This window comes from Macaca nemestrina, chromosome 19 (genome assembly GCF_043159975.1).
Source record: "Macaca nemestrina isolate mMacNem1 chromosome 19, mMacNem.hap1, whole genome shotgun sequence".
NCBI lineage: Eukaryota > Metazoa > Chordata > Mammalia > Primates > Cercopithecidae > Macaca > Macaca nemestrina.
The window spans coordinates 15,712,753-15,733,589 of record NC_092143.1 but is presented as its reverse complement, the minus strand read 5'-3'; the positions used below and the strand labels follow the sequence as shown (position 1 = coordinate 15,733,589).

Genomic DNA, 20,837 nt, shown 5'->3' with positions numbered 1-20,837 from the left:
GCCTTTTGTCACTCAGTGCAGGATTTAGAAACTACTCAAAACAACCTGAATTTGAAACCTAAAGTACTATTTAAAAAAATTTTTTTAGTATATTCTGTATGTACTTACATACTTACATCTTACTCAAATTTTTTTTGTTTTGGTTTGTTTTGTTTGTGGCAGGGTCTCACTCTGTTGCCCAACCTGTTGTGTAGTGACACAATCTCAGTTCCCTGCAACCTCTGCCTCCCGGGTTCAACTGATTCTCATGCCTCAGCCTTCCGAGTAGCTGGCACTACTACAGGTGCGTGCCACCATGCCCAGCTAACTTTTTTGTATTTTGGGGAGAGACGGGGTTTCACCATGTTGGCCAGGCTGGTCTCGAACTCCTGACCTCAACTGATCCGTCCACCTTGGCTTCCCAAAGTGCTGGGATTAGAGGTGTGAACCACTTCACCTGGCCTAGATCTATTTCAGATTTTCAGTTCCATCATCATGTCAAGGTCTATATCTGTACTCAGGTCTATATTTACATAACTGAAATTTATTTTTAATCCTAAAGAATTGGAAAATTCTTCAGGATTTTCAAAAAAATTCTTCAGGATTTTCAAACAATGAGAGGATATATTCCTAGTCAATCAAAATTTTCCTTTTTCTTTCTTCTCCAGGCCAAAGCTTAGAATGTTTAGTAGCAAGCCTTTTCCCCCCAAGATTTGACCTTGTACTCAGCTATTGCATCAGTTTTCTGTAGTGTAAAGTTTACACAATGACATATTTTAAGTTTTAATTTTAAATGTTATTATGTAATGACAAATTATTGTTGCATATATTTATGAGGTAAAGGGGGATGTTATGATTTTTTGAATATAATTTAGAAATAATAAATTAAGCTAAGTAAAGTTTCTATACCTCAAATATTTTAACACTTTTTTTGTAATGAGGGCATTAGATATTTATATTTTTAGTAATATTGAAATTCATAGAATTCAGTTATTTGTTATATTCTCCATGCTGTGCAATTGATCTAAAAAAAAAAAAATTTTTTTCTCCTGGCTAAATGAGCATCCATCAGGGATGAATGGATATAGAAAACGTGGTTACATGTATACAATAGAATTCCATTTGGCCTTAAAACAAGAAGAAATTCTGTCCTTTGTGCAACATGGATGAGATTGGAGAACATTATGCTAAGTGAAATAACACAAACACAGAAAGATAAATACCATGTGTTCTTACTTATATGTGGAATCTAAAACAATTAAACTAAAAAAAGCAGCAAGTAGAATGATGTGGTTACCAGAGGCTGGGGAGTGAGAGAGACACGGAGGTGATGTTCAAAGGGTACAAATCCTCAGCTAGAGGATAATATATTTATTATATAGACTACAGGAAGAAACATCTTTCTGTACTGACCCATCTTCTCTGCCTTTCACTATAATTAGTTATTACCCATATTAAGAGGAGTTTCATTTTAAATCAGGTTTACAGAAGCAGATCCAGGGATAAGGCATTGGTGTGCTAGTGATTTATCAAGAAGGTACTCAGAGGACAAACTGATAAGAAATTGCGGAAGAAAGAGAGGCCAAGCATGGATGTGAATTCAAAAGTCTCCAAGCAGATTCTTTGGGTCTTGTCCCTCAAGGCAACTGTGGAGTATAACTCATGCCACAGGGCGATTTCTTCCAGAGGCCACGGCTTAGGGTTTTCTTGCTCTTGCACCGAGGTATAATATGTTATGGACAGCCTGAGAGGGACGGATGAAACCCAGCACACTCTTGTTGTCCAAGCATGTGCAACGTGGATCCATTCACCCTAAAACAGCAATCCAAAGTGGTGTCAGGTGCAGGCAGTTGGAAGCAAAAGCACACAGGAAATGGGAAAAGTTCTCAGGGAAGATAGGAAATAAAATCTGAACACTTTGGGGGGTCGAGAAGTGGGCGGATCATTTGAGGTCAGGAGTTTAAGACCAGCCTGACCAACATGCTGAAACCCCATCTTTACTAAAAATACAAAGAATTAACCAGGCAGGAGGGCGGGCACCTGTAATCCCAGCTACTCAGGAGGCTGAGGCAGGAGAATTGCTTGAACCCGGAGGCAGAGGTTGCAGTGAGCCGGGGTGGCACCACTGCACTCCAGAACTGGACAGAGCACTTCCCTTGAACTTCTTGCATTAGAGATCATTCCATTTCTGATTCAGCAAAACATTATCAACCATCTCCTATTCTTCCGACATTAGGTCGAATGCTGAAGACAAAGAGGTGGTTAAGAACAAGTTTCTGTCATCAGTATTGTATAATCCAGTGGGGACAGGGGAGGACCTGCAAATCATGATAAGGAATGTTCCAGCAGGGCATTGCACAGGTGTTCTGAAATCACAAATCAGGGACGCTGGTTGCTTTTGGAAAAGTGTATGTGATAAAGTTTACTTGAAGAAGTGCCCTTTCCATCTGGACGTCTAAGTTCAAACAGGATTACTCTAGTAGTTGTGTCATGTTCTTCATTCCTTTTACTGTCAATGTTTTTTAGACTCAACAATTTAAATTTCTGAAATATGATTGCCTTGAGCCCAATTCTCCTAAAACTCATAAGATAATTAATAAATGACCCAATGGCCTTTGTTTGGCATTTTTTTATAGCAGTTTCCCTGTAGCATTTTATATTTTTATTGCTGTCATCATCATAAAAACCTCTTTTTCTTTAGTTGTGCTGGCCCTGGCCTGTGCCCACTTTCTTTGGGTCTGCCTCATCTCTCTGTTGCCTGGATTGTTTATTCTTTTCTTTGGAAGTCTCGTGTGTCATTTGCTGAGGTGTAATCTTCAGTCCTTGGCTCTGCTTTCTGCTCTGTGTTTGTTTTTCCCTTGAACACTCTCCCTGGGTCACAGCTTCGGAAATCTTCATAATAATGTCTTAATTTTTTTTTCCTTTAAATTTAGCTCTATTCTTTCTCTGAAATCTCAGTTTAGTTCTAGGCGCTACACTTTAAAGAAAGACACAGTGAAAGCATTGAAAGCACATCAAATGATGTTTAACCTAAAGAAGAGAAGATTCAATGGGACATGAAAAGTGCCTTCAATTATTTGAAAGGCCATTATGTGAAAGAAGGATTAAGTTTATTTTGTGTTTCCACAGGGAACAGTTACCACCGAAGCTTAGAATTTTAAGGAGGCATACTTTTGGATCAGTATAAGAGGAATGTTTATAAAAATTGAATTGGCAATAAAACATTAAATTGGTGGAAAAACAGGAAATTTTCCTGTCATTAAAAGAATGTCAAACACACGTGGAATGACAGTTTGCTAGGGATGATGTTTAAGGGGATCGATAGATCAGATGAAGACACAGCCTTGTAGCTTTTAAAGTCCATTGCAACCCAGAGATAATATTGTGCTATGATCCCCTTGGATTTTCCATTCTTTGCTCAGCTCAGGCGTATCTTCAACATAATTCATCATGTTCCTTTTTAAGTTCACTTTCCAGATGACTTCCCAGCTGCCGGCACAACTCTCTCTCCACAGATCATCATGCACATTTGAAACTTCAGCACCATCTCTGCCTCATTTTCCTCCTTTGTTTCTCAGATGTAACCAGTCTTCCAGTCCAGTCCATTGTCTCTTGGTAAAGCTTCTTTCATTATTCCTTTATCTTTCCCAAGATAAACCTGGCAATTCAGAACTTTATCCAGAACTCAGGCATGAATAAAGTAAATTTTGCTCCATAACATTCTCTGGTTCGAGATTCTATTCCCATAATTTACCATGTCAAATATCTCAGACTACCTTTAACAACTTCGCTTTCACTTAATAAAAAGCATATAAGTAACAGCTATATGAATACAATTAAATTTCCTTAAATCGATTTTACATTATACTAAAGTATCATATCATTAATTTCCCCTTTAACCAATATTTCATTATGTTAACATGATAAGCCTTTTATCAACCAATGTTTGACTGTTTCCTAAGATAAGCTGGCTGTTCTCTCAAAAGTTGCAAGCACACTTTGTCTTGAATACATCTTTCTAATTCCTTTATCTATGTGTTGGTTTTAACCCTTTCCCATACTTGGTCTCTTTGTGAACAAACAAAAACAAACAAACACATTCTTTTCTGTTCTATCTAGGAAAAGTGTTTTCACTTCTGAATTCCCTACATGTAGGATTCATTTGGAATGTAACAATATGCTATTGGTTTTGCTGTTGTTGTTTTCTTTTTTGAGACAGAGTCTCGCTCTGTCTCCCAGGCTGGAGTGCAATGATGCCATCTCGGCTCACTGCAACCTCCGCCTCCTGAGTTCAAGTGATTCTCCTGCCTCAGCCTCCTGAGTAGATGGGATTACGGGTGTCCACCTCCATGCCCAGCTAATTTTTGTATTTTCCGTAGAGAAGGAGTTTCACCATGTTGGCCCGGCTGGTCTTGAACTCCTGACCTCAAGTGATCCACCTGCCTTGCCCTTCCAAAATGCTGAGATTACAGGCATGAGCCACCGCACCTGGCCACAAGATGCTATTGTATTTTATATAAATTTCAATTTATATACTTAATATATTCTAAGTAAAGCAATTAACCTCTTGAGAGATAAACTCTTGTGCTAAGCAGAGTGCCCACCATTGCAAAGTTTTTGTTTGTGTATATATATATATTCAACAAAAAATTTATATATATATAAACAAAAAAAATTATATATATATAATTGTTTTCTTTGTTATAACTACATATTTAGCACAATGTGCATCTAGTGAGCTCTCAATATTGTGAAAGGCAGACCAGATTCCCCATCCCCAAGTGTGGATGTACTGTGAAATAAATCTGGGAACCAGAGAACTGGGAGAGCCAGAATAGGTGAGGATACTACTGATGTGTAAAAACTGTGTATTGTGTATGGTCCTAGGAGGAAATTTGTATGGAATAAATGTTTTTTTAGTTCAATATATTTTATTAACAAACTGCATGGAAGAACACAGAAGACAGACAACTTCAAAAACATGTGCATTTGTCTAGAACAATTCAGTTAGAAACATGGAGTGTATGAATGGAATCTATTATATGATAAAATACCACAAATATTATTTAATTTCTAGCAAGAAGATATTTAGTTTCTTTAAAAGATCCCAATGCTGGCATGTTAAAAAACATTAACGGGTTTATTTATACTGTCATGAAGTTGAAATGCTCAATCTTGTCCACTGAAATATTTTGACTTGCATTAGTGCCTCATGGTTTCCTATTTATATGAAAAATTTACACATCAATTAAAAGAAAAAACCTTAATGTTTGATTCTATCTCCTATTTTCCTATATTTAGTTATCTTTTGACACTATGAACGACAACAAAAATGTCTTCCTGATACAGGAGAAAGATACATTGTTTTAGTTTCTGGTTTGCTGTTTGTTTATTTTTATTTATTTTTGTTTTTGTTTGTGTTGTTTTTTTTTTTTGAGACAGAGTCTTTCTCTGTCGCCAGGCTGGAGTGCAGTGGTGCAATCTTGACTCACTGCAACTTCCGCCTCCTGGGGTCAAGCAATTCTCTGCCTCAGCCTCCCGAGTAGCTGGGATTGCAGGTGTCTACCACCAGGCCTGACTAATTTTTTTGTATTTTAATAGAGACGGGGTTTTACCATCTTGGCCAGGCTGGTCTGGAACTCCTGACCTTGCAATCCATCCACCTCAGCCTCCCAAAGTGCTGGGATTATAGGCGTGAGCCACCATGCCCGGCCTTATTTGTTTCAATAATAGAATGTTTCCTATCATGGTGAAACTTAAGCACATTCTTTAGCTGAAGTTCTTTGGGGTAATTGTTATATGATTGACATGCATAGCACCCACCCGCGTTGGTGTCTTCAAACAGGCTTGCCAAGTAGGACTTATGTGGTTCTGGCAAAGCCCCAGTAGTTGCACTCTAGAAATGCAAATCTCTTCTGAAGTACTGGGCAATTTCCCCTACCAGATGCTGGAAGAGATGCTTCTATCTGATGTTAAGGAGCATTGTGGCACTAAGCATTGAGGTGAGATGTCTGCACCACTCAACAGAAGGTCATCTTTGCCAGCAGCTTTTATATTTAGTCGCTTCCTGGTTACTTTAACCTGTTGCCAGTGATCTATTTCTTCACAATTCATTACTTAGCTACTTCTCTTTGGGTGGCAACTCAGCTAGTAAGGCAGCTTTTTTGCTCTAGGGAGCAAAAGCAACAGGAAGAGTTAGGTGAAAGGAAAGAAGTATTGAGCACTGCATGCAAATAGACCACTTGCAGGCAGAAGGCATCCTAGGCTTAGCCTGCTTGAAATGAAACTAACCAAACATAACCATCCATCAACGACAAAGTCAATGTTCAGGATACTTACACAGCTGCTCATGTTACCTGATTTTAAACATTTTAAATTGAGCAAATACTGTTTTAAAGATGAAAACATGGAATATTAAACATATTAAGAGATATTGCTTTGTGCAGACATGATGGGTTGTTCTAAGCTTCCAATTCTCCATCTATAGATTTGATAAGAGGCCATATTTGTTGCCTCCTATGATAAACGTGATTAAGCTGAAGAGAAAGTTCAATACATACTTGAAGTAGATTGGCAATTACTTTTCATTGTCTAGAGAAGTCATAAGCCTAATCCTCGGTTTTTTTTTTTTTTTTTGAAATAGTTTTGAATAAGAGGAAATTCTTTTGTGAAAGAAAAGGTATTAACCACATAGGTATTTAGAAAAAGGATACTTGTTTACTGCAATGGGATTTTAATATTAAAGCTGAATTAAGAATGTGTCGTTCAGCTCTCTAGAACTTCCTGTGAATAATTCATAGTATCTAATATACCGCCTCTTAATTTGGTATCACCAGGACGTTTACTTTATGGACTGAATATGAACGAGATTTCTTCTCGTCAGATGCATGAATTAGCTATGAATGGGAAATAATCTTTTAACTTAGCTTTATGCTTTTATTTATTTTTTTTCCTTTATCATCCAAAAAAGAAGGTGCGGAAATGACAAACAAACAAACAAACAAAAAACTTTATTTTTCCTTTTTGTGATCATTTTCTTTTATCAGAAAAAAAAAAATAGTATACATTCTATGGGAGATTGTTATTTTTTGAAATGTAAGGACTCCTTATTATAACTCATCTTAACCTATGTTTAGTTTTATTTTCCTTGAGAAAAACCTGGCAATCCAGAGTATTTTAATTTCTTCATTTTTGCTGTGTTTCATAAATGCCCACAGTGTCCAAAAGTTTCCCTAAGGGTGGATAGTTAAAAAGCTCCTTTTCTTTTCTTCACAGAAGTTCTTTTTGCAAGTGTGAAGAAAAAGAGCCTTAGGGGTTTTTCTTCTCCCTCTAAAAACTACTCAAAGTTCTTCATCTGATTGTATAATTGTGAAGATGATTAACTTCACAGTAACAGCAGAACTTTAATCCCAGCACATGAATAGTACACTTTGATGTTATTTATGACTATAACACACCACCCATTCATTTAAATATTATAGGAAAAATCAATCTACTCAAGGGAGTGTGTGAGTTTCCTTCTTGGCCTGATTATAATAGGTATGATATGAATTTAATGAGTTTTAAACATTAAACATACTTTACGTAAAGATTTATTCTTTTGTTGTATTAATGGAAGTTGAATGTATAGTTTCCTTATGAAATACTTAAGGAAATACTTTCCTAGAGAAAAACTAAACTTTATTTTTCTCTTAGTTTCTTTAGACATGTATGAAAATCCTGAGAAAAACCTTATTCATCAAATACATATATTACTACCATGAATGTTTTCTAAAAACTGTTTTTTGTCTAACAGTTTAAACTGTAATACTTTCTATGGGTAAGCCCAAAGGATCATTATAAGGTAAATATCTTTAAAATAAAATAAAAGAAAAGAAAATGGTACACTAGATAGTACTTATTGGAGATTTGAGAACCAGGAAATCCTAGAAGAAGTATATTTGAGGAAGATTTTCCTTGAAAATGAGAACAAAGGGATATTCTGCTTATTTTTAAAAAAAGAAATTTTGAAAATATTTTCCTGAATGTTATTCTTTTAATAGTAGAAACAAGAGGCAATGATGATATCTTGGTTCAATCTAGGAGGCATACACAGAATTAAGTACAATCACCAAAAGTAAAATACAAGTATAAATGACATTAAGACAAGGAGAACAAGTGTAGGTACTAATTGGAATTTTGAATCTGACTTCTATTTGTTCTATAAGAATTTATGTGTCTTTGCTGAGACTCAATCAAACCTAGTGAAAATTAGAAATAAGCATGTCTCTTCAGCCCCTGAGAGGGTACAAAAAATTAACTAATGGGTAGTGGGCTTAATAGCTGGTGATGAAATATTCAGTACAACAACCCCCATAGCACAAGTTTACCTATGTAACTAACCTGCAATTGTACCCCTGAACTTAAAAGACAAGTTAAAAAAAAGAAAGAAAGAAAGAAAGAGACATATCTCTGTGTCTATATTTATTCATCTTTTTGTTGACAGTCAATATTTTACAGCAAATCGATTTAAAAACATATTAGAATAAAATGCCAATTCTCTCGCCACAAATGATATGTGTATATGCATTTTGTGTATATGCATTTTGTATATATGCAACTGTGGTTTTTTCCAAGATGTTGTAACATGTTTCTCCAAATCAGAACGCATTGGCAAGATTTTATTAATAGATTCTAGTTTTTAGAATAGTTTCGGGTTCACAGCACTATTGAGTCAATGTACAGTGTTCCCATATCCACGCTGATTCCCATACATACACAGCCTCCCCACTATCCACATTCTGCACTACAGTGATACATTTGTTACAATCAGTGAACCTATATTAGTACATTATTATCACCCAAAGTTCATAGTTTACATTAAGGTTAATTCTAGTGGTGCGGATCTAAAAGTTTTGACATATGTATAATGGCATGTATCTACCATTGCAATACCATGAAGAATAGTTTTGCTGCCCTAAAAATAATCTGTGCTCTACCTATTCATCCCCCTCTCCCCCTAACCTCTGGTCTCAATGATATATTTTTTGTCTCTTTATTTTTCCCCTTTTGATAATGTCATAGAGTTGGAATTATACAGTATGTAGCCTTTTCAAAGGAGATCCTTTCATTTAGTAAGTGTGCATTTTAAGTTCCTCAGTGTTTTTTTGTTGCTTGATAGCTCTTTTGTATTTTAAGAACTATATTATATTCCACTGCCGGGATGTACTACACTTTATGTATCCATTCACCTACTGAGAGACATTTAGTTGCTTCCAAGCGTTCACAATTATGAATAAAGCTGTTATAAACATCCATTTGCAGGTTTTTGTATGGACATGTTTTTAGTTCATTTGGGTAAATATCAAGGAGTGCAATTTCTGGATCATATGGTAAGAGTATGTTTAGTTGTAAGAAACTGAGACATTTCCTTCGTAAGTAGCTAACCATTTTGCATTCCCAGCAGGAATAAATGAGTTCCTGTTGCTCCATATCCTTCCCAGCATTTAGTGTCTTGGCTGTTTTGGATTTGGGTCGCACTGATAGATTTATAGCGGTAATTCATTGTGGTTTGAATTTGTTTTTCCCTTTTAAAGTATATACATTGTATGACTAACAGATCATGGAAATCTTCATAATAATACTGAGAGAGCAAGAAAGAAAGAGAAAAATGAACCTTTTAAGGATTATGGTTTAGTAAGGATTCTGAGTTCTACTCTAACTTATTCTATTTTTGTTCTTTCATGGAAATGCTAAGAACTTGACCTCTGGATTCACTTGAATGATTCTCATGAAAATCCACATAATTTCTAGATTCATACTATTGTTTCAAAAATCAAATAATCCTTACCTTATTTCAGAGAGGCATTTAGCTTTGTGTCAATATAAGTGATCTACTTGTATAAAACTGACATTTATGAATTGTAAATTATCTGGAAAGGTAGGATATTGAAACTCCCTTTGCAAAAAGTTATAACCGAGGCAATTATGACAGTGAAAGAGATAAGACCTCACTGACTCTATCTTGCCTGGGGACCGGTCATCCTTTGTAGGACTAACAAATTAGCTACAAGACTAGAAATTGCTGGTTAGGGGACATGCGGCCTCTGGCTGCAAGAGGCCGAATCTCCCCAAGTTGCACCTAAGAATAATATCACTGTTGGAAAGCCTAAGATTGCTGTTTGAGATATTTTGCAGACCCTGAATTCCGATGCACCCGCTGACACCACTCAGATCCATAATCTGGCTCAATCAGTTCTGCGATTCCACCCAGGAACAGAAGACAGCAAGAAGAACTCACTTTGACCCCCTATGATTTAATCTTCAACTCCATCAGTCAGCATTCCGCACTTCCTGAGCCCCTTCCCACCAAATTATCTTTAAAAACTCTGATCCAATCCTTGAGTTTTCTCAGGGAGACTGATTCGAGTAATAATAAAACTCTGGTTATCCACACAGCCTGGTCTGTGTGAATTACTCTTTCTCCATTGCAATTCCCCTGTCTTGATAAATTGGCTCTGTCTAGGCAGTGGGAAAGGGGAATGTGTTAAGCAGTAACAATATTGTTAATTAAAGCGATCCTGATGACAAATAAACACGTCAAGATGCCCAAGTTCATTAGTTATTAGAGAAGTATGAACTAAACCCACAGTGATATGCCACTTCACACCTATGAAAATGGCTGAAATTGGTTTTTAAATGACAATACTGAGTACTGGTAAGCAGTGAACTCATGTATTGCTGGTGAGAATGCAAACTGATACAACTACTTTGAAAAATTGCCGATTGCTTATAAAGTTAAATACATACTTATCGTAAGACTTGATAACCCCAGCAATTTACTCAAGAGATATGAAAATATATGTTTCTGCAAAAACCAGTATGTGACTGTTTATAGCAGCTTTATCTATAATTCCTCACAACCAGAGATCCCAGATGTCTATCCACTAGTGGATGGCTAAAAAAATTTTATTATATCCCATGCCAATGAAATACTACTCAGCCATGAAAAATAATGAATTACGGATATAATCAACAATATGGCTAAATCTCAAAAGCATTACGTTAAGTGAAAGAAGCCAGACACAAATGGCTACATCATATATGGTTACATGTATGCATCATTTTAGCAAAGAAAAAAATCATAGTATCGTAAATCATATCAGTGGTTTCAAGAGCTAGAAGTAGTAAGGGTATAATTACAAGAGGGCACAAAGGAACTTTCTGGGATGATGAAATATTCTATATTCTATATCTTCATTGCTTACATGAGTTTACACAATTATTGTTATTGAACTGTACACATAAAAGGGATAGGTCTTTCTGTATGTAAATTATACCTCAATAAACCTGACTTACAAAAATAATATTGATAAGCGCAATGTTCACTCAAAACACACAATAGGTGTTAAATGTGTTATTTTACTCATAATTTTTTATTTCATTCTGATTTAGGGGTGGCAAAAAGTTATGAGTGTTAATAGTGATTCTGAATATAATTGCCTGTATGCACTTTCAATGAACTATATACATACAGTTTTATAACTTTTTTATTTTATTGTTTTTTGCTTGCTTGCTTGTTTGTTTAAAGCTGGGGTATCTATGTGTTGCCTAGACTGGCCTCAAGCTCCTGGGCTCAAGTGATCCTCCCACCTCATCCTCCCGAGTAGCTGAGACTACAAGTATGGGCCACTGCTCTTGGCTCCTGTTTTATTGTATCAGTTGAAATGTAATTTTTTACCTGTTGATCTACTAAGCATTCACATTTGTGTTAAACAAAATAATATCATGATTCAGTGTTTAGGATCTCCACACTGGATTTGTAACACAGGTATTAATTTTAAAGTAGATTTGTTACCATTGAAGTCTGAATGACTGTATTCTTACATGCATTCACAAAGTTACCAACTTTCGTCTCTGTGCACTGTATTAGCAGATTCTGTGATTAAAACAAAAAATAAGATATTAACCTTTTATTGCCATGGTGCTTCTGTCTTGTGGAATTTATGATGACTTCTCTATTAAATAACCTGTTTGGTAATATTTAAACCAAACCTAAAACCAGTTCTCTTTATTGCAGTCAATTTTCCATATAAGGCTTGTTTTCAGACCAGAAAACATGTTTTGTTGTTTCTGGCAGGGATGAAAATACAAAACTGCTGGTGTAGCTACGTTTTATTCCTGATTTATTGCGGCCATATTTAGATGCCTCGTCACCTGGCTGTGGACTAGCTTATCTCCTCTTGCCACCAGTGGAGGTTTCATGCATGCTTCCAGGCATAAACAGCACATGCAGGGCAACAAAGATGTTCCACGAAATAAAAACTCCAACAGTAGAGAACTATGGGCATTACACCAAATGGATATTAAATCAAATACCTAAAGCTTGTGATTTATAAACAGAGCTCAAGATGTGATTTTAGCATTGTATTGTAAAAACGAAGTAAACGTTATAACACTTGATTACTTAAACTTTCCTTTTTTTTTTAGGGGAGAGGGTTGAAGAACATGAACTCATCTGTGTTTTTAGCAGCAGTAAGAGCGTTTGAAAAGATGTTCATCCTTAGGCTAACTGATAATTAAGTCCTAAGTTAATGAATTTATTCAAACCAGATATGTGAACTCTGAAATTAAGTAAAGGTCTTATGTGTGGCACTACCCTTGATACTAATAGTAAGGTATCTCATTGATTCATCATTTACTTGACCAATATATTTTTATTAATTAATATATATGCCAGGCACTCTGATAGGCTCATGGTCTTCATAGTGGATGAGAAAGTTTCTGCTCTAGTGGAACTTACATTGTAGGGTCTGAAGGGAAACAGCAAGTCAGCAGGTACATAAAACAGATAATTTTACAGACTGATACATGAGTTAAGGAACAGTCATAATGTGATTTGCAGGGATTGGGAGTGAATGGGAGATTCTTTACGTGAAATGTGGTTCTCAGGAAAGAACTGAGACAAGTGGGCTCAGGCAGACAGAGCAACAAGAGCAAAGAGCCTCAGGAAAGAACAAAACTGCATGATTTGAGGAACAGCAGAGTACTCAGTAGAGCTAGATTAACAGCAGGGAAGGGGATTTTAGTAGCATGAAAACTATGAGATATTGTCAGGGTCCATATTAAGGACAGTGGACTTACTCCAAATGAAATAAGAAGACAGTATAAAATTTCAATTAGTGGTAAAAATGATCTGATTTACATTTTTAAATAGTTCCACTCCCTCTCCATTCTCCCATCCCTACCCACTATCCCTCTTCTGCATCATCAGTGCATTCTATGGAGGGATTTTAAAGAATAGAAGTCGAAAAACCAGTTACAACGCTAACACAATAGTCCTGAGATAGACGATGGTGGCTTGAACTGGGGTCTTGGTGGTAAAAATGGGGAAAAATATAAACTATGAACTTTGGAAATAGACTTGATGAAACATGGTGAAGGTGTAGATTAGAGAAAAGGTATAGAAAAAAGAGAAATGAAGAATGGCTCTTAGGATTTGCTTTGGGAAACTGGTTTCATTGGCAGAGCTGGAAATGGCCGGTAAAGGAGCAGGTTTGAACTTGGAAGTCTGGAGTTCTGCTGTGAGCACAATAACTTTCATCCATGTGGATATTTCAAGTTGGAAGTTGAAAAAGTGAGTTTGGACTTCAGTGGATAAGACACATTATTGTAATTTAGATCAGGATTAATAAGACTTTTTTGTGAATATATGTCGATAATTTTTCCCCAAAGTTGTAATGCTGTTTTCCCAGTCTACTATCAAAAATATGGCTTTTGAAAAGAAATGAATTCAGTTAAAGTCTTCAAAAACAAAGAAGTTGATAGAGTTTGTCTGTATATTATAAGTTCATTGTTAATGTGCTGTTCAAGAAAGTCAGACAAGAATATATTCACTGGAGAAAGATAAGACATTTTCTTAAGAAAAATAAATAGTTGAAAGGAAAGTAAAATATACATAAGGGTGAGAAATTCTTTTGATCCTGTTGGCAATGAGATTCTTAAACAGCACCTCAAGTTTACAAGAAAGATAAAAAGTAGGTCCTACACATTGTCTAGAAAGCATTTAAATTCGGATGTTACAGATTCATTGCTACCACCTAGTCCAAGCCTGCATTAAAAGACATGGTTTATTTCAAGTCCATTCATTTTCTTAGAGTCTTGTCAATTTTTGAAGCTTTGAAGAGCCCAGTTTATAATGTATGGATTTAGATAAGAAATCCTGAGAAGAAAGAAAAAATATTTATCACAGAATCAATTTCACTGAAAAAATGCTTCTCCCCCCACCCCCCAAAATCCTAGAGATTGCAGCTTCTTTGAATATACATTGTTTCCAGTTTAGAAAGCATAATCCTTAAAAGCAGTGACCCAGTTCCATCAAAACTACCCAAGTGTTACTCTCAAATGAGTGAGGATGCTCGAATGTTATTTTGATTTTTATTTTCGGGTCATAGAAAATCACCAATCCTCTGGAAACAGTTAAGTCTTATCTTTATGACTTGCTTAACATGCACTTGGCTTTCTTCCCACTCCGTGGAAATGTGCCTTGCTATGCTTCTAAAAGATGCCAGGTGCAGAAAGGCCAACCCAGGTTTGACATCCTCAACTTGAGCCTGTAGGGAGGTGTCACAGATTTTACAGGTTATTGGAAATCAATGCTCATCGGAATTCCTTTTGAAGCAGCAGAAATATAACCTAGAGCAGCCTTGCAGACACAGCTAGATTTAAGTTTAAGAGTCCCCCCACTGAACTAAATATTGTCTGGAGAGATGGATTTTTGATCATGCTTATACGTCAAAGGAAAAGTCCTACTCTATGAATTTGTATCACATTTCTAAGAGTCTGCAAACCTCGAGAACTAATCATTCCTGGTTGATGGGACACAGAAAGCAGTAAGATTTGTTTTACAACCACATTCAATTGATGTTTTCTGAATCAGTGATGCTCAAATAACAACGCCTGTTCAAAAAGATTGCATGTGCATATTTGAAAGCATAGCTGACCTGGATTTCTAGTACCACACATAGTATAAACCCTAAAATTCTTTACTGGAAGCACATACACTCATGCACACATGCATGTGTCTGTAGGCACTTAAGAAATTGAAGCTTGCCTAGTGGACATCGTGCTCTTCCAAATTCCGTAGCCCCCAAAGATGCTGAATTCATTTTGCACTCAAAGACCTTTAAATGTAGTCCCAGCTACTCGGGAAGGCTGAGGCAGGAGAATGGTGTAAACCCGGGAGGCGGAGCTTGCAGTGAGCTGAGATCCGGCCACTGCACTCCAGCCTGGGCGACAGAGTGAGACTCCGTCTCAAAAAAAAAAAAAAAAAAGAAAGAAAGAACCCTCCCCTGCCACCAAAATTGCCTGCCTCACTTTAAAACAAATTTTGAAAATTAACAATTCAGTGGTTCCTATGACAGACCTGGAATGACGTTAACTTTTAACTTCTAAAATTATTATCTGGTACACGGCATCACTGTGCCTGTCTCTAGCACAGTGTATCATCCCTAAACTTGCAAACTCCCTGGTTTTCAACAAAGCAGTCCTGGAGGAAGGGGACCCTGGTTAAATTTAAAGGCATCCTAGAGTTGTATAAGTGCGATGCATTATAGAAATGTAGCTGTGTATGCTTCATTCCTTATGACTAACAGAGTTAAAATGCATTGTAATTCTTAGGGTTATTCAAATACTGTTAAGACGGTATATTTATGTTGTGGAATTACATTGAAAACCATAATGTCCAAGTCGCCAGCATGAGATGACTTGAAATATAACTTACTGTGAACACACTGGTGAAAGAAAAAAAATTCACCAGCAAAAAGTAATTTTAAAATTTATCACACTACTTTTATTTTTCTAGCTGTTTATATTCTAAGGTCCATTATAAGGTCTTATTTTATGCACGGTACATTTAAAAAAAAAATTTGAGTTCAATATTAGCTTATGAAATTTTAGAGTGTTAGTATGAAGCATTTTTAAATAGGTACTGTGCTTCCTAAACTCATTTCCTTAAATATAATGGCAGAGATGGGTCGGCAATGGTCTTATTGCAAGTTTTACAGGTTCTAGCTCTGAAATGACAATATGCTATAGGGTGTAGGTTCTTGTCTTGGAAAATTATACCATGTAGCAAACTGAAACCTGGAATTCCTCCCTCCCGTCAGTTAGTCTAAAGACAGGAAATGTGACTGCACCAGAAATCTGCTACACTACAAAATAAAGAAGATTGTGAAGTACGTTTTCTTTTTTTTTTTTTTTTTTTTTTTTTTTTTGAGACGGAGTCTCGCTCTGTCGCCCAGGCTGGAGTGCAGTGGCCAGATCTCAGCTCACTGCAAGCTCCGCCTCCTGGGTTCCCGCCATTCTCCTGCCTCAGCCTCCCGAGTAGCTGGGACTACAGGCGCCCGCCACCACACCCAACTAATTTTTGTATTTTTACTAGAGATGGAGTTTCACCATGTTGGTCAGACTGGGATCAAACTCCTGACCTCATGATCCACACACCTCAGCCTCCCAAAGTGCTGGGATTACAGGCGTGAGTCACCACGCTGGACTGTGAAGTACATTTTCGTACTGGGCCTGCTGCATTTGGCATAGTCATGAGCTTTCTGTAGCTCTTAATACCCTATTTTTATTTCTAGTGCCACAGGATGCTAGATAATCTGAATTAGCAAGAAAAAAATATATACACTATTAAAATGTTTTCATTCCATTTTAAATCCTTATGTTCATTTTCACATATTAAATGAGGAGGTTCTGTGTCAGATCCCAAGACGTTCAGTTACCAAAAGCAGACACTATGATTTGATTTTATTGAGATTTTCATCTGGTGGAGAAAAAATATTAATCATTTACTAAAACAGATATAAATTTGAAAGTGTACTATAAGAGAATATAATAGAATAAATCGCAATTGTGTATGGTCAGGAAAATCTTCCCTCAGAAAGTAGTAAATTGAATTATAATTTGAGAACAGGTAGGAATTAATATGCTAAACGAAAACACAAAAAACAAAAGAAGAAAGGGGAAAAAATGTATGATGTTGATTTTCATTTTGATTTTATAAAATAATTATTTACATTAGAATTGTTTTAGAATCACAGGAAAACTGTAAAGATAGTTCAAAGGGTGCTCATATACCCATATTCAGTTTCCTCTATCGTGAATATATTACATTAGTGTGGTATATTTCTCACAAGCAATAAAACAATATTGCCATCCTATTATTTACTGTACTTCATACTTTACTTTGATTTTATTAATATTTCTTAATGTCTATCTCTGTTTCAGATCTCATCCAGGATACCACATTGCATTTAGTCCTCATGTTTTCCTAGGTTTCTCTGGCTGGGAACAGTTAATCAGACCTTCCTTGTTTTTATGATGTTGGGTGTTTCGAGGAGTGTGGCTCAGGTGTTTTGTAGGAGGTCACTCAAGTGGGGTTTGTCTGAAGTTTTTCTCATATCTAGTTTGGGGTTGTGAGTTTTGGGGAGGAATAACACAGAGGTGAAGGGCCCTTCTAACCACATCATTGATTGGGTACGTGCTGTCAACCATCAACATGACTGTTCAGTGATGATGTAAACCCTGATCAGCTGACTCAGGTAGTATTAGCCAGGTGCCTCCTCTGTAAAATTCTTATTCCCTCCCTTTTCCATTCTCCATTCATATAAAGTAAGTCACTGTATTAGTCCATTCTCACACTGCTATAAAGAACTACTTGAGATTGAGTACTTTATAATGAAAACAGATTTAATTGACTCACAGTTCTGCAGGCTGTACAGGAAGCGTGGTTAGGGCAGTCTCGGGAAAATTACATGGTAAAAAGTGAAACAATCATCTTCTTCACATGGTGGCAGGAGGGAGAGAGGAAAAAGGGAAGTGTTACATACTTCTAAACAACCAGATCTCATGAGAATTCACTCATTATCATAAGAACAGCAAGGGGGAAATCCACCCTCATGATTCAGTCTCCTCCCGCCAGGCCCCACCTCCAACACTTGAGATCACAATTCAACATGAGTTTTGGGTGGAAACACAGAGCCAAACCAAGTACAGATTATGCTTGGAGAATGTGGCATTAAGGTCCACTTCCATGAGTAGGAAGTAAATTATATAAAGTATTTGGAATTCTTCTATGTAGTACATTTGTTTTTGACATGTGTTAGCATTTTAAAAGGCTCAAAACTTAACCCTAAAGCATAACACATAAAATATTGAATGTGTGTCTATCTCAGCAACATGTTATAAGTGGCTTTTATTTCCAACTTTTGTATAGTGGCTATGGTTATATTATACACAAAAATATTTTAAATAAAAAATGAAGATGTGAACTCTAGCATATTTAAATCCAGAATCTACACATAATTACTACCATTAGATTTGTCTTGAAGTTGTGGCATTTTTCACTCGATCTTAATCAAAAGGCCGAGAAGTGATGAGTTGTGGCATTTTGAAATATACAGAGTGTATATACATTGGATTTACAGTATAAAAAAGAGAAATGAAAATTACAAAACATCAATGTACTCACCATTCAGATTAAGAAATAAAGGAGCTCCATGTGCCTCCCCAATTTTATTTTATTTTATTTTATCATCTATGAGCTATATTAAAAGAAAAAGCATTTAGAAAAATAAAATTTAGCAGAGTTCTTGTGAACAAAGAAGGATCATAAATCAGGCAGCATTAGAACCAGAACAGGTTCATAAACTCCACTCAGCAACATGAGCAATGAGCTTTCATAAGGAACATGGAAGCAAACAAGAGAAAACACTTGATTGGCTACAGATTGGCCTCATTTGGAACTGGCATGATGATGCATTTGTCTTGTTTGGACATAGTCTGAACATTTGTCTGCCTGTGAATGACAAATCTAGCTATGGGTTACAAAAATATATACTCCTAAGTTAGCTTTTGGTTTGTATATGTATTAAATTAGGTGAGGTTGGTTCCATAGTAACTCAAAGTATAAAGGCAGCTTCGGGGTAATGGCCTCCTGTTTATTTAATGTGGCAACTGCCAGCCTGATATTTGTGTTTCTTATCTCCTTGTTTTGATTTATAGTTTTAATATTTATTTATGTTTCCTTTAAGTTTATCTTAACAGAATATCAATGGAAAAGTGCTTGTGTATTTTGCATATTATTTTTTAAAAATTCATTAATGTTTTTGTGCACAACTTTAGTTTATTCTTAGTGGTGCTATGTTATTTTGATATACGAGTATAACCCCCCCATACACACACACATATATATATAGTTTTTCCTAATACTGATGGCCATTTTAATATTTTAACTTAATTGATATTATGAACAATATTTCTATAAATATTCTTGTGCATGTGTCTTGGTACTTGTGCATGAGAATTTCTATAAGGTATATATTTAGGAATGAAATAGATTTGAAAAAGCTACATTATTAAAATATACCAACTGCTTTCCAAATTTTTCTCCCAATTTGTATCTCTACTAACAGTATATGAGAATTATGATTGTACACATTCTTGACAATCCTTGCTATTCTTAGACTTTTAAAATATTCCCAATTTCTGTTTGTGAAATGGACTTAAGCATGGTATTAATCTCTGATTAGTAATAAAATAGAGCATGATTAAATTAGCCATTTATTTTTCCATATTTGTGAAATACTTTCTCAGCTTTAGTGTAGAATGACTTTTTTCATACTGACATAGTGGATTTCTTTATATATTCTAGACTCAATATTTTTATGAGAGAGAGTATTTTATGGGAGTTATATATTGCTAATTTTACCTCCTAGTTTTTTATATTATTTATGACAATTAATAGACGTTCTTAAATTCATCAGAAAGCAGATGGATAAGTTTTCTTATAATTTCTCTTCTCTTCTGTGCACCAAATATAAACATTATACCCTTCATGGACATTGTGGTAGCAACTATATTCTGTAAGTTCTTCATTTGTATTTGTGTTCCTTGTTTCTGTTCATTTCTTACAAATACTGTTATGATTATTGTACATTTGCAATGTTGACAATAAATTAACTTCAGATCTTAGTGATCACTGAGACAACTATGGTTTTAGGAAGTACCAGAATGACCTGCAAGCCAATGCATTTTCTTTAATTTATTTTTCTGTCTTAGGTAGTGTGTTAATTTGTTCTTGCATTCCTATAAAGAAATACCTGAGGCTGAGTAAGTTATAAAGAAAAGAGGTTTAATTGACTCACGGTTCTGCAGGCTCTACAGGAAGTGTAGTGCCAGCATCTGCTCAGCTTTGGCTGAGGCCTCAGGAAGCTTCTAGTCATGGTGGAAGTTGAAGGGAGAACAGGCACATCACATTTCAAGAAGGGCAACATGAAAGAGAGAAAGACAAGATCCTGTACTCTTTCAAACAACCAAGTTTTATGTTAACTAACAGAGTGAGAACTCACTAATCACCCAAGGGATAGTGCTAAGCCATTCATGAAGGATCTGCCTCCATGATCCAATTACCTGCCACCAGGCCCCATATCCAACACAGGGAATCTCATTTCAATATGAGATACTGGGGGGACAAACATCTAAACCATAGAAGGTAGGACATTTTATGAGATTGTATTTCAACACATTCTAATTACTTCATAGTACTTTTGAATTCATAGGTGTTTATGCTATTTTTCATTGAGCACTAACACACTTATTGTAATCCACCAAATATAGCCTAAATCATTGATATGCTAGGCCATTAAACACAACCAGACTTGGAGAGGACAGTTTCATGCAAGATATGGCTCACATGAGCCTTTGCAAAATCATCCCCAAATGTCTGCTTAATTAGTGACATAAATCATTTGGACTGATGTTGAAATTTCAAAATGTATTAGCAAGAAGAAGGTAATACATGAAAGTCATAATACTTC

At 35.9% G+C, this 20,837-nt stretch overlaps 1 long non-coding RNA gene across 2 annotated transcripts in view; it reads left to right on the top strand.

Moving 5' to 3' along the window:
* LOC105476976 (uncharacterized) overlaps window positions 1–20,837 on the top strand; it is a 543,799-nt gene that overhangs the window by 461,812 nt on the left and 61,150 nt on the right. The window contains exon 6 of one of the 2 annotated variants that reach the window (XR_984373.2): window positions 17,248–17,626. The exons of the other annotated variant lie outside the window; for it this stretch is intronic. This is a non-coding gene — a long non-coding RNA (uncharacterized lncRNA). Of the gene's footprint in view, window positions 1–17,247; window positions 17,627–20,837 lie in introns of those variants that run through there. 2 annotated transcript variants of the gene reach the window in all.